The sequence below is a fragment of the Triticum aestivum genome, chromosome 1A, assembly GCF_018294505.1.
Source record: "Triticum aestivum cultivar Chinese Spring chromosome 1A, IWGSC CS RefSeq v2.1, whole genome shotgun sequence".
In the NCBI taxonomy this organism is placed as follows: Eukaryota; Viridiplantae; Streptophyta; class Magnoliopsida; order Poales; family Poaceae; genus Triticum; species Triticum aestivum.
Genome location: NC_057794.1, coordinates 590,632,375 through 590,645,725, shown reverse-complemented (window position 1 = coordinate 590,645,725; position 13,351 = coordinate 590,632,375). Strand labels below are relative to the sequence as shown.

At 49.0% G+C, this 13,351-nt stretch overlaps 1 pseudogene; it reads left to right on the top strand.

Annotated features, from left to right (window-relative positions):
- Positions 1-8,670: 8,670 nt before the first annotated feature.
- LOC123070531 (disease resistance protein RGA5-like) lies at positions 8,671-13,104 on the top strand (annotated as a pseudogene).
- Positions 13,105-13,351: the final 247 nt, after the last annotated feature.

The following is a 13,351-nucleotide window of genomic DNA, read 5'->3' as shown; positions in this document are numbered from 1 at the left end:
TAGTCATATGCCCTAGGGATGTAGCCATATCGGTGAACCTCGTTAACAAATCTCGGTGTCGTGCTTGTGTGATTGCTTGGTCCTCGGTAGATCGACGGAGCGCCTCGAATTTATTCTAATAAGTGGTATCAGAGCAAGGTTCGATCTGGGGTTGCGGTTATTGATCTAGAGAAGGAGCAGAATTCATCGAATCGGCAGCGGGAGTTCTGTTGTGTCAAAGGCAATCGGAGACGGCGTAGGTTGTGTGGTAATAATAAATTTGTTATTCATATTTCCTTATATCACGATAAATGTTTATTATTCATGCTAGAATTGTATTAAACGGAAACTTGATACATGTGTGAATACATAGACAAAACAAAGTGTCCCTAGTATGCCTCTACTAGACTAGCTCCTTAATCAAAGATGGTTAAGTTTCCTGACCATAGACATGTGTTGTCATTTGATGAACTAGATCACATCATTAGGAGAATAATGTGATGGACAAGACCCATCCATTATCTTAGCATAATGATCGTTAAGTTTTATTGCTATTGCTTTCTTCATGACCTATACATATTCCTCTGACCATGAGATTATGCAACTCCCGAATACCGGAGGAACACCTTGTGTGCTATCAAACGTCACAACGTAACTGGGTGATTATAAAAATGCTCTACAGGTGTCTCCAAAGGTGTTTGTTGGGTTGGCATAGATCGACATTAGGATTTGTCACTCCGAGTATCAGAGAGGTATCTCTGGGCCCTCTCGGTAATGCACATCACTATAAGCCTTGCAAGCAATGTGACTAATGAGTTAGTTACGGGATGATGCATTACGAAACGAATAAAGAGACTTGCCGGTAACGAGATTGAACTAGGTATGAGGATACCGACGATTGAATCTCAGGCAAGTAATATACCGGTGACAAAGGGAATAACGTATGTTGTTATTGCGGTTTGACCGATAAAGATCTTTGTAGAATATGTAGGAACCAATATGAGCATCCAAAGTCCGCTATTGGTTATTGATCAGAGATGTGTCTCGGTCATGTCTACATAGTTCTCGAACCCGTAGGGTCCGCACGCTTAACGTTCGATGACGATTTGTATTATGAGTTATGTGTTTTGGTGACCGAAGATTATTCAGAGTCCCGGATGAGATCACGGACATGACGAGGAGTCTCGAAATAGTCGAGAGGTAAAGATTGATATATTGGACGAAGGTATTCGGACACCGGATGGCAGGGGATCGACTTGCTATCTGATACCATGTAAGTTAGGAAGAATGGGATTGCATGCACTGATAATTTCATTGATCATACACGGGGCACATATATAGGTACAAGGGGTGCACCTGATGTCTTGTCTCCCAAGCTACGTACAAGTTATAGAGGTGGAGAGAGACGTGACAGGTGCAAAATATACAACCCAGACCTATATACGCACACACAGAGAATACATGTTGAACTATCTAGCCAAACTAAGATGAAACTGAAAAATTGATGCATGGAAACAACAAATATATTACATAGCGCATGCACTTCATCACCCAACAGCCGCCACCATTCCACGTCTGTCATGCTTTCAGCCCGCTTACATGCCCCACAATCTTCAGAGATTCCACTGCTAGAAGTAATCCCCGCTTTATTACAGACCAAAATGTCACATGTTGAAAGAAAACAAAGCAACTAACAAGACTTAGATTTCCTTGCTTGACGTGACGTATGGCTCACGTCCCAGGCAGTGGAAATCAACCGAAGTGACAGCAAACAAAATAAATAATACGTCCCCTGAAACCTCGGTATGGCCTCCAAACAGCTACGAGAACTGAATTCATAATTAAAAGTTTTTCCTCAAACCTATCATCGGCGCGGTGTTGGATTTCAGCTAATGTTGTGCAACAATCATTGTTTTTTTTGTGGGTGTGCAACATTCATTGTTGCTGCGATTCTGAAAACCACATATTTCTTGCAAACGTTGAACCTGTTCTGCAGCCCTTGAGATGATGCTAGTATTCTGAAAATAGAATCAGCTCCAGTTTCTGACAATCACAAGGCCTGCCTATAGAATCTGTGGAAGTAAAAAATAAAGCATGCTATGTGTACTTTGCGTTTCTTGGTACACAAATACATTTTCTTTAGATATATAAAAAGTGAGCAATTACATTGAACAGTGTAAAAAAGAAATGAATCTTATCCATCACGTACAACATATTTAGTTACACATATGTATAAAACAGCCAACTCTTTTAGTCACCAATGTTTTCCTGTAAACCTTCCTTGGATAGTACAACAGTTACTCTTTTGACATTCTAATCTTCGGAAGATCAACATGAGATTCATTTGGTTATTTTCTTTTGCCGAAGCTTCTCTATGGACGAGGATGTTGCCAGGCGACTCGGGCTCTGGCGATTTGGGCGACGCGGGCCTCCCGCCGGCGCCGCCGCCTCCAGTCTGCCTCGCCAGCGACTCCTCCCCACCCGACCGTCGCTGTTGTCCTCGCCTGTGCCTCCCGCGCTGTCGTCGCCGGTCGCCGCCGCCCCTCCCCCGGTCAGCCTCGAGCCCTCCCGCTTCCGTTGGTCGGACATGGCTGATGACGAGGAATCCTCCCTCGATGGCGACCGCGCTGGTGCTCACCCCCTCCCATGCCCTTGGTCTCGCCACACCACCATGTACTGCCCGTGGGAGCGCCGAGGCCTCGGGCCCGCGGCTGTCGCCGCACACCCGACCGACGAGCGCCGCTCGTCTGTCCGTGGCCCAAGGCTCGGCCTAGCGGAGGGGTCGTGGTAGACGCAGCCGGTCCTGGGGCGTCGCCGGTCGATCTAAGCTGGGCGCGGCCCGCTCATCCTGGCGCGCCCCGGCGTCCTCGCTGGTCCCTCCTCCTCCGCCTTCCAGGCCGCCGGCCCCCGTCGGCGTGATCGCTCCGGCGCCCCTCTCCCGCAGGTCTCTGTTCAGGCCATTCATTGCGGCCTTTGGCACTTCGGCTCTCTGATTCCGGGCGGCCCTTCCTCCCTGGCGACTCTGGCCCACCCTGCTTGGCGCTCCTGACCCGACGACGGCAGCTGTTCGTCGAGGGGAAACCCTCCGAGCTGGCGCTACCCCCCGCTCGCTGCCCCCTGCGCTGGAAGGCCAGGGCCTGTTGGGCCGCGACCCATCTCCGGCCTGCCCCCGCCCCCCTCGCTGGTGGGTTGGGCCTGGTGGGCCGACCCTCCCCCTGCCCCCCCTATGCCCTAGGCCCAGCGCGCAAGCGAAATGGATTTGGCCTCCTGGTGGCTTCCCCGTTCCCCCACTCCCCCCGCAGCCGCATCTCCCTCCTCGTCGCCTCGGTTGTCCACTACTACTCGCCCATCTGCCGCCACCGTCCCTCCTCCCGCCGATCTCCCGCCCCTTCTTCCCTCCCCGGCCATGGCCCGGGAGTGGGAGGACGGAGAGGCCCACCACAAGCGACGCTTTGACGATCGGCGGGACCCTCCCCGTCCCCTCCCCCAATGCTCTCCGTCGGGAGGACGACATCCGCCGTGAGCTACGGGATCGGGATGGGCATCGGGACGACCGCCGCTCCCTTGGTCGCTCTGATCGCTGTGGGGCTTCCCGCTCTCCCCCTCCCACGTCCGGGGAATGGCGGACGGCGCGTCGCTGCTCCCCTTCTCCCGCTCATCGCCGGGGCCGCAGCCCATCTCCGCTCCGCTCCTCCCGCTCTTCCCTTCCTCGCCCCCTGGCTCCTCCGGTTGCCGTGCCGCCTCGGAAGTACGTCCCTCCCCACGCCTCGGCTGCTACTTTGCAAGCCGGCGCTGTTGCCGGGGCCGGCCAGGTCAAAGGCCGCTAGGGGCAGGGGCGCAAGAAGAAGCATCGCCTGGGCCGGGCTCCCGTCTCCCAGGCCGTGGCTGCCTCGGGTTCCGCCGGTGCTTCGGGGCCCGTCTTCGGCCTCCCCTCGCCGCCTTTCTTCAACTGTGGGGAGGTCGGCCATGTTGAAGTCAACTGCTCCAACCTGCCGTGCTGCTACATATGCAAGGATCCGGGCCACCCCGCCCTTCTTTACCTAGACAGGCCATTGACCGATGAGCTTCAGATGTACGGGCATGGGATCGAGGGGTTGGGTTTCTTCCATATTGAGCTTCCCGACGTTGCTCCACCCACCCCCTCCCTCCAGGCGATTGTGACGGTGGTAGATGGTGTGGCCTCGCCCGAGATGATCGAGGCCGAGCTCAACCAGCTATACCACCGTCAGTGGGACTAGCAGGTCACCCCGACCTCCGGGACCTAGTTCTTCGTGATCTTCCCCGACGCTCTCAGCCACGGCTACACTACACGCAGTGATCAGATCACCCTTGCCCTCAACAAGATCATCGTCGACATCTCCGAGCCGATTCTGGACGCAAAGGCGGTGGTTGTCCTTGACACGGCTAGGATCCTCATCGCCGGTCTCCCGGACGTTGCGCGATCTGAGCACGTCATCCGCCAGATGTCTCAGATCCTCGGCAAGGTGGTGGTTGTGGACGAGCTCTCCCTCCGTAAAGAGGAGGTTCGGGTCAAGGTCAAGTGGCTGGACTCCACCAAGCTCCGTGCTACCGTCCAGGTGTTCTTCAACGACCAGGGCTTCGATCTCAGGATTGCACCTGAGCCCCCCAACCACGTGGGACGTCCTCGCTTCTCGAACGATGGCCACCCCGGTGGTAACCCCGGTGCCGGTGGGGACTACCATGGCCGCCACCACCACCGCTCCGCCCATACGGATGATGAGGCGTCTGACGACAGCCGCTCCCGGTCCCCGTTGCCCGACCCTCAGGCGCCTACCTCGGGTCGTGGGGGTCGGCAAGTCGGGCTGGCTCCCTCGGCCCCGCTGGTGGCCTCCCTCGCGCTCTCTGCGGGCTCCCTGGCCGGGCCGTCTGTCGAGAGTGACACGTCCAGCATCGGGATGGCGTTCATCCCCGCCTCCTCCCCGCGCTCCCCGACTAGCCCACCTGCGGCTCCTGCTTCGGCCACCCCGATGACCTTGCCCCCCCGCCCCTCCCCTTTGTCGCGGGGCCTCAGGCCGTGGTCGCCCTGCAGCCAGCCCCGATGCCGGTTGTGGTTCCCCTCGCGGCCGTCATGCTGCCCCCGCCGTGGACTCCCTCCGTCCCCTCCGCTGGGGTGATCCCGGACCCCCCCCCCCGCCCCCGCCGCCCCTGACGACGCTCCGTCGTCCGCGCCTCTGCTCCTCGGCTATGCCGGGATGGAGCCCGGCCGGCCTCCCCATCGGCTCCGGATGCGGGCGTGGAGACGAGGGTGAGCACTCCAGTGGCCGACCACCCTCCCCCACAGACCGCATCCTACTCCCTGTGTGGCTGGTCGACCTCCTCCCCGGTGACGGCCTCCCACTGCAGCGATTGGCTCGACGCTGCCCGGCCAGACAGTAGCCCAGCTTTGCCCATCCCTAAGCGGGCGGAGCTCCGGGCCGCAGCTCAGAATCTAGAGCCAGCTTTGGCGGCCACTTAGCCGCCCCCAGGACCGTGACGCCATCTCTGCCTTCATCGCTGACCTTTGCTCGTTGGTTGTCTGCTTGTCGCCGCCGCCTCCTCCTCCCCCCCCCCCCCCCGAGCCAGATTAGGGAACGGGAGAGTTCTCCGGCCTCTTTTTTATTTTTTTATTTTTCTTTGGGCTTGTTGAGCTGTGCCCTCAGCGAAACCTCTTGTACTTCTTGTTGTGAGACTTGGGTGTGTGTGGTGTGAACCTTTGTGTACTCGGTGCTTTGTGGCGGTTTGCTTTATTTATAAAGCGGGCCGAAAGCCTTTTTCGGTGAAGCTTCTCTATGACCTCGTCTGATGTGTGATTTGGCGAGGAAGCGTGGGTAGCCAAGCAGAAAACAATGATGACCTGTCATGGCGTGGACACCACGGCACTTCCACTCGCAGAATAAGAACGAGCAAGGCGGTCCTGACTTTGATGAGATCATGGACAAGCCTTGCGACTGCTGGAATATTAGGAAAATTCATGATTAATTTTATTAAATAATTCATGACTAATTAGCATGTAAAGCTCTAGCATACTAGATGACCGAAACAACACCATCACACATGCAACATTATCATAATTAGAGACACGAAAAGATCACGGTGCATGTACTGATCGTTCCTGGATGAAGTAGTTGTGGCTGTTGTAGGGCGGCGATGTTATTGATGATGATGTTGGTGGTGACGACGGCGCATAGCAGCGCCAAAACTTGGTGGAAGACGTCCTGTCTTGACGATTTTGAGCAGTCGTGCGGAGCGCTTCCCAAAAACCATATTCGCCCTCCCCTGGTGCAGGATCACAAGGGTGAGATATTTCTGAGACCTGCTCTCCCTTTCGTCAGTGCACATCCGTGTTCGGGATGGAGTGGACTACGGTGGCGACGCAAGTGCGACAGGAGGACCAAGTTGTGCCCCTGCAAGGCAACAGACCATTCACGCGCATGTCACATGCACGCGCCATCGTAGGTCGAGCCAGACCAGACGCTTCAAGCACCACGGAAACTCCATGGCACCCACTCGCCTACTATGATGGGCCAGCCCATGTAGATTTGGCATTTTATTTCCCCATGGTTCGCTAGATAGCATTTGAAAAGAAAAATATAAACGAAAACAAACTCAAAAAAGGGGAAAATGTGAATTGAAAAAATTTCACAGATTTTTTAAAAAGTTCATAAATTTGAAAAAAAGTTCATTGATTTTAAAAAGTTCATGAATTTTTTTAAAAAAGTTCATCAAATTTGAAAACATTTTGTTGAATTTTAAAAAGTTATCAAATTTTAGAAAAAGATTATTGATTTTTTATAAAATTTCACGAAATTTTTAAAAAATTCATCGTATTTAAAAAAAATTAACTGAAAATTTTCATTGGTTTGAAAAAAAGTCCGTCGATTTTGAGAAAAATGCACCAAAATTGAAAAAAGTTTATCAACTTGAGAAAATTGTGCATTTTAAAAAAAAGTAAAGAAAAACGGAAATAATAAGAAAGAAAAGAAACAGAAAAAAACAAAAGAAATAAACAAGTCCAAAAAAACACAACAAAAAAAGAAAAACCCGGCTATGGAAAGTATAATACAAAAAAAGGAGATATATTATCACAAGATGTGGTCTGTGTGGTTGGTTAGTGCACATTTTTTTAGTCATCCTGAAGACATTTTGTGCGGCATCATGCTGATATAACCAGTTGATGTGGTAGTATGCTAAGTTTGTAATGCATTGTACGCTAGACTTTGCATTGGTTTGCATTGCTGAAGAAAAGTTCAGACTTTGGCGGGTGTTAAGTTACCGAAAGGCAAAAATAGTGTTTCATGCCAGTCAGTTATGAAAATTCAACTGCAATTGAACATGGCAGTTCTAATTCAGTTTATGAGGAAATATGACTGTTGTGTTTCTGACTTATCTGACTTGATAAGTAGTATTTGATTTGTTGGTGAAAAGCTTCTTATTAGCACTAACATTTAGTGTACCCATGTGATTAACTTCTGATGTAGTAGCAGCTTGGTTGGGGTTAATTATGTATACATGATACACAACAACTGCAGATGTGTGTGATGGAAGTAATTTCAAGAACTGGGACTTGATCAAATTGGGCAGCCTTGTGTCTATGTTAATTGATCTCTCTAAGACTGAAGTGTGCAGGTGTACATACATGATATATCAGCCTGAAGCTGAAGGTACAATAGATCCACGACGGCGGTATCTCACTTAACTCGGAGGTATAACTAGCATAGAATAGATCCGCGACGCCGGTATCTCGACACTGTTGTTAGAACCCTAGTTGAGAATTTGAGTGGAGGCATAGGTTTGCTTCCGCAAGAAGTAAAATATTTATAAAGCGCAAATAATATGGCCGAACCAAAGACCAATGCAGGATCAAGAGCAGAAAATAGCTAAGCCAAGGAAGGAACCATGGGACCTACCGTACATCTTTCTCAAGAAAAAATAAATTATGGTACACCCGTGGTTTTAAATTTCACTTTCAGAAATATTTCAGCACCTACTGATATTACTAAATTTCAGGGAACTAGGTTTGTAGTTCAGCAAACTTTCACTTAAAATTCGAAAGAGTATTTAAAATAAAAATAAAAATATTTGAATTCTTATGCACAACTGAAATGACTGTAAAGAAAGGTTAATATTTTGGTGTCTACATGAAAGACGGTGGAATCTCAGTGAAAGGGAGTACACCGCAGTAACTTTTTTTAGCAAGGTATGCACTGCAGTATGTGCTTACGTGATTTTATTTAGTTGACTTATGTTTTTTTAGGTGAACTAGGGATTTATTCAACGTTCAAAGCCGAAGCAATACAAGCAATGTCTGGTAGAATCCCTAGCCACAACCGGCGACCTGGAGGGAAAGCTGAAGCCGCCTTGGCAATGGCGTGTGCTTCAAGGTTTGCTTCCCTACACTCATAACGAAAACTAACTTTTACAAACTCATTCATCGATGCCCTAACTTCATCTATGACTAGTGCATAAGATGATAGCGTTCTTCCATTGATGTCGGATACCACCTGCATGCAATCAGATGCTACTACCGCATGTGAGATATGAAGATCGCTTGCCAGAGCTAGTTGACGATTTTATTTGTAATTCATTTTAGTTCGTGGGCTGGGCTGGGTCGTGCGTTACGTGTGGTTGTGGGCTGGCCTGGTTCGCAGGGGCATATCTGTCTAAGTCGTCGTCGTCAACCTCTGAACAGTCCCGGGCCGCTTCGCCGGTCGTCGCGTGAGTCGTTGAGCTCTGCACAGACCTCACTCACTTCCAGCACTCCCCACTCTTCTAGGGTTCCGCCGCTACCGCCGCACCTCCTTGCTCCGTTGCTCGTCGCTACTCCCGTCGCCGGTGCCACTCGCACGAGCCGCCGGTGCATCCGCACTCCCAGCCGGTGCCAGATCCGCCTCCTCCCCTGGACGGATCCGGCGCACCTACCTCCTCATCTCGCTCGCCTCCGCCTAATCCCCGTCCGCCTCCTCTCCTTCATCCATGAGGTGCCTTCCCCAACCTCCCGACCTGTTTCCTCCACCACATCGATCAGGTAACACATCGACCACAGCCTGCATCTATCTATCTCTTAATTTACACCAACTAACTCTTGCTTCACACAGACAGAGCACCCGGATCTGTGTCCTCCCCGCCGCATTCCTTCTCCCCCGGCTCGCTGTCTTGCAATCTCCGACCTCCCTGTCTCCTTCCTTCACCACATCAGGTAAGATGCCCCTCGCCACTGCAGAGGATCCCAACCCCTCGCCACCAGTTAATTTTTTCATCTCTTTATTTATGGCACCAACTAACCTCGGCTTCACTCTGTCTGTAGCCAGTCAGCCGCCGAGCCAAGAGAGCAGTCGAGATGACCGGAGGAATCGTGACCGTGGCGAGCGGGGTGATGAACCCCCTCATCGGCAAGCTCACCACACTCATGGGCGACGAGTACAAGAAGTTCAAAGGGGTCAGGAAGCAGGCCTCATTCCTCGAGAAGGAACTCAGCGCCATGAACGCTGCCCTTCAGAAGCTCGAGCTCATTGATGAGATTGATCCAACCGTCAAGGATTGGAGGGACCATGTTATGGAGATGTCGTATGACATGGAGAATTGTATCGATGACTTCATGCGACAATCTCGAGCCGACGATGCCAAGGGGGGCTTCATCAAGAAGACTGCTCGACGCATCAAGAAGATGCGAGAGCGTCTTCGGATAGCCGACCGGATGGAAGAGCTCAAGACTCTTGCCTTGGAGGCAAATGCTCGGCGCCAAAGGTATAATATTGATGATTGGAAGCCCACCACCAGCACCGTGCCTTTTGACCCACGAGTGCGAGCGGTGTACCAGGAGGCTGATACTCTCGTGGGCATTGATGGCCCAAGGGAGGAGGTTGCCACTATTTTGATGGATGCTCAAAAGAAACTCAAGGTGGTGTCGATTGTGGGCTTCGGTGGTCTTGGTAAAACTACACTTGCCAAGCAGGTGTATGACAAGATTGGCTCGCTGTTCGACTGCAAAGCATTCTTTTCAGTTTCGCAGAGGCCTGATATGACTGAGCTGCTCAACAATTTCCAGTGGAAACTAGGGATGAGGGATCCCGATACATCTCGCACTCGCAAGGTTGACGACATCATTGAAGAGCTAAGGCAACATCTGAAAGAGAAGAGGTATTATTTGCACACGCTACTCGTGTTAGATTTGAGCTGAATAATCGGATAGTATATATTTGGTATTGATTTTTATGCATCCAAGATCCATGCTTGATGGTTGCCTCTTTATGTTTTTGTGATAGAGAAATAGAGAGGAAAATGCAAAAAGATACATTTTTAGAAAAGACATTGGAGTATTGATATATCCATCCGGTGTCATAAATGCTAGGGTATTAGAAACATGTTGCTCCCATCTACCTTTCTTGAAAAGAGTTTTTTTTTATTTTTGAAGAGAGGGTCTGTAATGCCCTCATGAGTCATGACCCATATGTGCTAAACAAGTTTGAAGTTTTAATGCATTATTCACGTTTAGGGTTAAACAACCACTTCATACCTTTTTGTGTGAAAATAGTTAATCTGAAGATCGATTTATGCATGCGAGATTTGTGACTGTTTTTATCTTTCTGTTTCGTGTATTTGTGATACACATGGACACTATACATAAACTATTTGGCAGAAATACAATCATTAGAATTATCGATGTAAGTTTTGGTAAAAAAATTTACAGTGTGTAAAATTTGCTAGGGTATAGTGGAAACCTTTCGGTACTCATCCATGCCTTTAATAAAGAGTTCTTTTGAAAGAAACATTCTGGAATGCCTATGCAATCCTTATGTGCTAAATGGTCATATGCTTTTGGTGTTATTTTTCCATTCATTATGATAATTCGTAGCTTCTTTGAGAAGTTCCTATATCATTTTTGTGTAAAGAGTATTTGCTCGAACCTTTTTTTCCAGTATGTTGATAATTTCGTCCATAATTTAATTATGTTCAACTATAATGTAATTAACCTCTGCAAATATTTGAATAGGTACCTGATTGTTGTCGATGATGTGTGGGATCAACCAACATGGAATACTATTAAGTGTGCTTTTCCAGAAGATATTAATGGAAGTAGAGTGGTAGTTACAACACGAGTGGAAGATGTGGCTGCAGCAGCCTGTCAGAATGACGGTGAGGGCATCTACAAAATGAAACCTCTCAGTGAGCAAAACTCAAGAATGTTATTGTTGAATAGAGTATTTGGGTCCAAAAATGATTGTCTACCCCAACTGAAAGAAGTTATGGCTGAGATTTTGAACAAGTGTCATGGATTGCCACTTGCAGTTATCACAATAGCTAGCCTATTAGCCAATAAAGAAACGTCAAGGAAGGGTTGGGAGAGCATAAGGGATTCTTTGGGTACCCAGCTAGCCACAAATCCCACCTTGGAAGAGATGAAGAGTATATTAAACTTGAGCTACATGCATCTTCCTGCCCATCTGCGGGCATGCTTTTTGTACTTTGGTATGTATCCCGAGGACCGCGAAATCGGGAGGGACGATCTGGTTCGGCAATGGATAGCTGAAGGCCTTGTCAGTAATTTGGATGGGCATGACCTAGAAGATGTTGGGAGGAGTTATTTCAATGAGCTTATTAACAGAAGTATGATTCAGCCTGGTATGATATGCAATGAAGAGGTGGTGTCATGCAGAGTACATGACATGATGCTTGATTTGATCCTAAGCAGGTGTGATGAAGATAACTTTGTAAGTGTGGGGTACAATTATAATGACATGGCAAGATTGCATTGCAATAAATACAAGGTTCGCCGGTTATCTCTGAGTTCTGTGGCTAGTCGTGGAGCAACATATGCCCCAACTATTGATATCTGCCTATCACAAGTTCGATCATTTACACTTTTCTGGACCCGCCTGCCTTCTCTTTTGTTGTTCAAGTATCTCCGGGTGTTGAGAATAGAAGAAAAAAGCCAAGGTCAGGAGACTACACTTGACCTCACTGCTATTGGTCAATTATTTCTGTTGAGGTATTTGCATGTTACAGTGTCATGTTACGTACAACTCCCTGCTAAATTTGAAGGGCTTGTTTACTTGGAGACATTGGACATGCCTCGTGCCCAGCTCAAGAGCACCCCCTCAGATATAGCCCAATTGCCTCAGTTGTCATATCTTGATATTCGGATGGAAAAATTCATGTGTGAATGTATTGGGAATATGAAATCACTGCGCTCTGGTAATAGATGGTGATGGGTTGTCCATGAAGGAAGTGAACTCAGTGAAGGTTATTATGGGTCTCGGAGAGCTGACCAATCTAAGGAAACTGCAGATCGGAGTGAATGGTTGGGAAAAGCCAGAACGTGATGCTTTCGCCAGCTCCCTTGGAAAGCTCCGTAACCTCAAATGTCTCAAATTCACTAGTGGCTATACTATGAAGATAACGAGCTGGCCTCATTATCCAATCCTTTTCCGCATCTCGAGGAATTTATCAGCGCCCCTAGATGGATATTCTGTAGAGTTCCTGTATGGATGGGTGGTCTAAATTGCCTTCGCATCCTAGAGCTGCGTGTGATGGAGGCGTCAACCCAGGATGTCAATCTTCTTGGAGAGCTTCCGTCCCTCGTAGTACTCTGGCTCATGGCGTTAAATATCCCAAAAGAAAGAGTTAGATTGGGCACGGGACTGTTCCCGGTTCTGAAGAGCCTCACATTTTCTGCTATGGAAGGTGTTGGGGCTTACCTAGGGTTCAAGGCGGGGGCCATGCCCAACCTACGAGACCTCAAAATCTCCACATGGGGGGAACGCGCTGTACCAGTTGGCCTGGAGCACCTGTTACGCCTTGAGAAGATCGTTCTGGATGGGGCTCGCACCGGTGATGCCATAGTGTCTGCGTTCAGGGATGCTTTATCAGCACACCCAAATCACCCTTTCGTTCGCACCGCATTTTAGTTGATTTCTGGTGTCGAAATGCAGTTTGTATTTGTCATTCTGTTTTACCAGCGGTGAGTTGCTCAGCAGGCCTTTCAGTTAGTGATGGGCATGCGGACTAATTTGGTACCATGTAATGTAATGTTATCTACCTCTGCATATTAATTTCCGCATGCATCGTGAGGGTTACACCGAACTGAATTTTTCCTATGATTTCAGTAGTGGAATGTGGTTGATTTGATATATTGTGTGATGACTGGATTGTGTGTTACTACTGATGACACTCTGTTGAGTTCACAGTGATTAGAACACATGATTGTGGAAATGAAACTGTCAATCAGCTTGGAAGGGCAGTAAAACTCCATGTCATCTCATGTTTGCTTAGCTACGCAACGAACAGTTTTAGATAATTAATTGTTTGCAAAGGTCGTTAAGAATTTTCTTCTGTGAGTTCAGTAATGTGATGTCTACCGGAATAGTTCAGATCC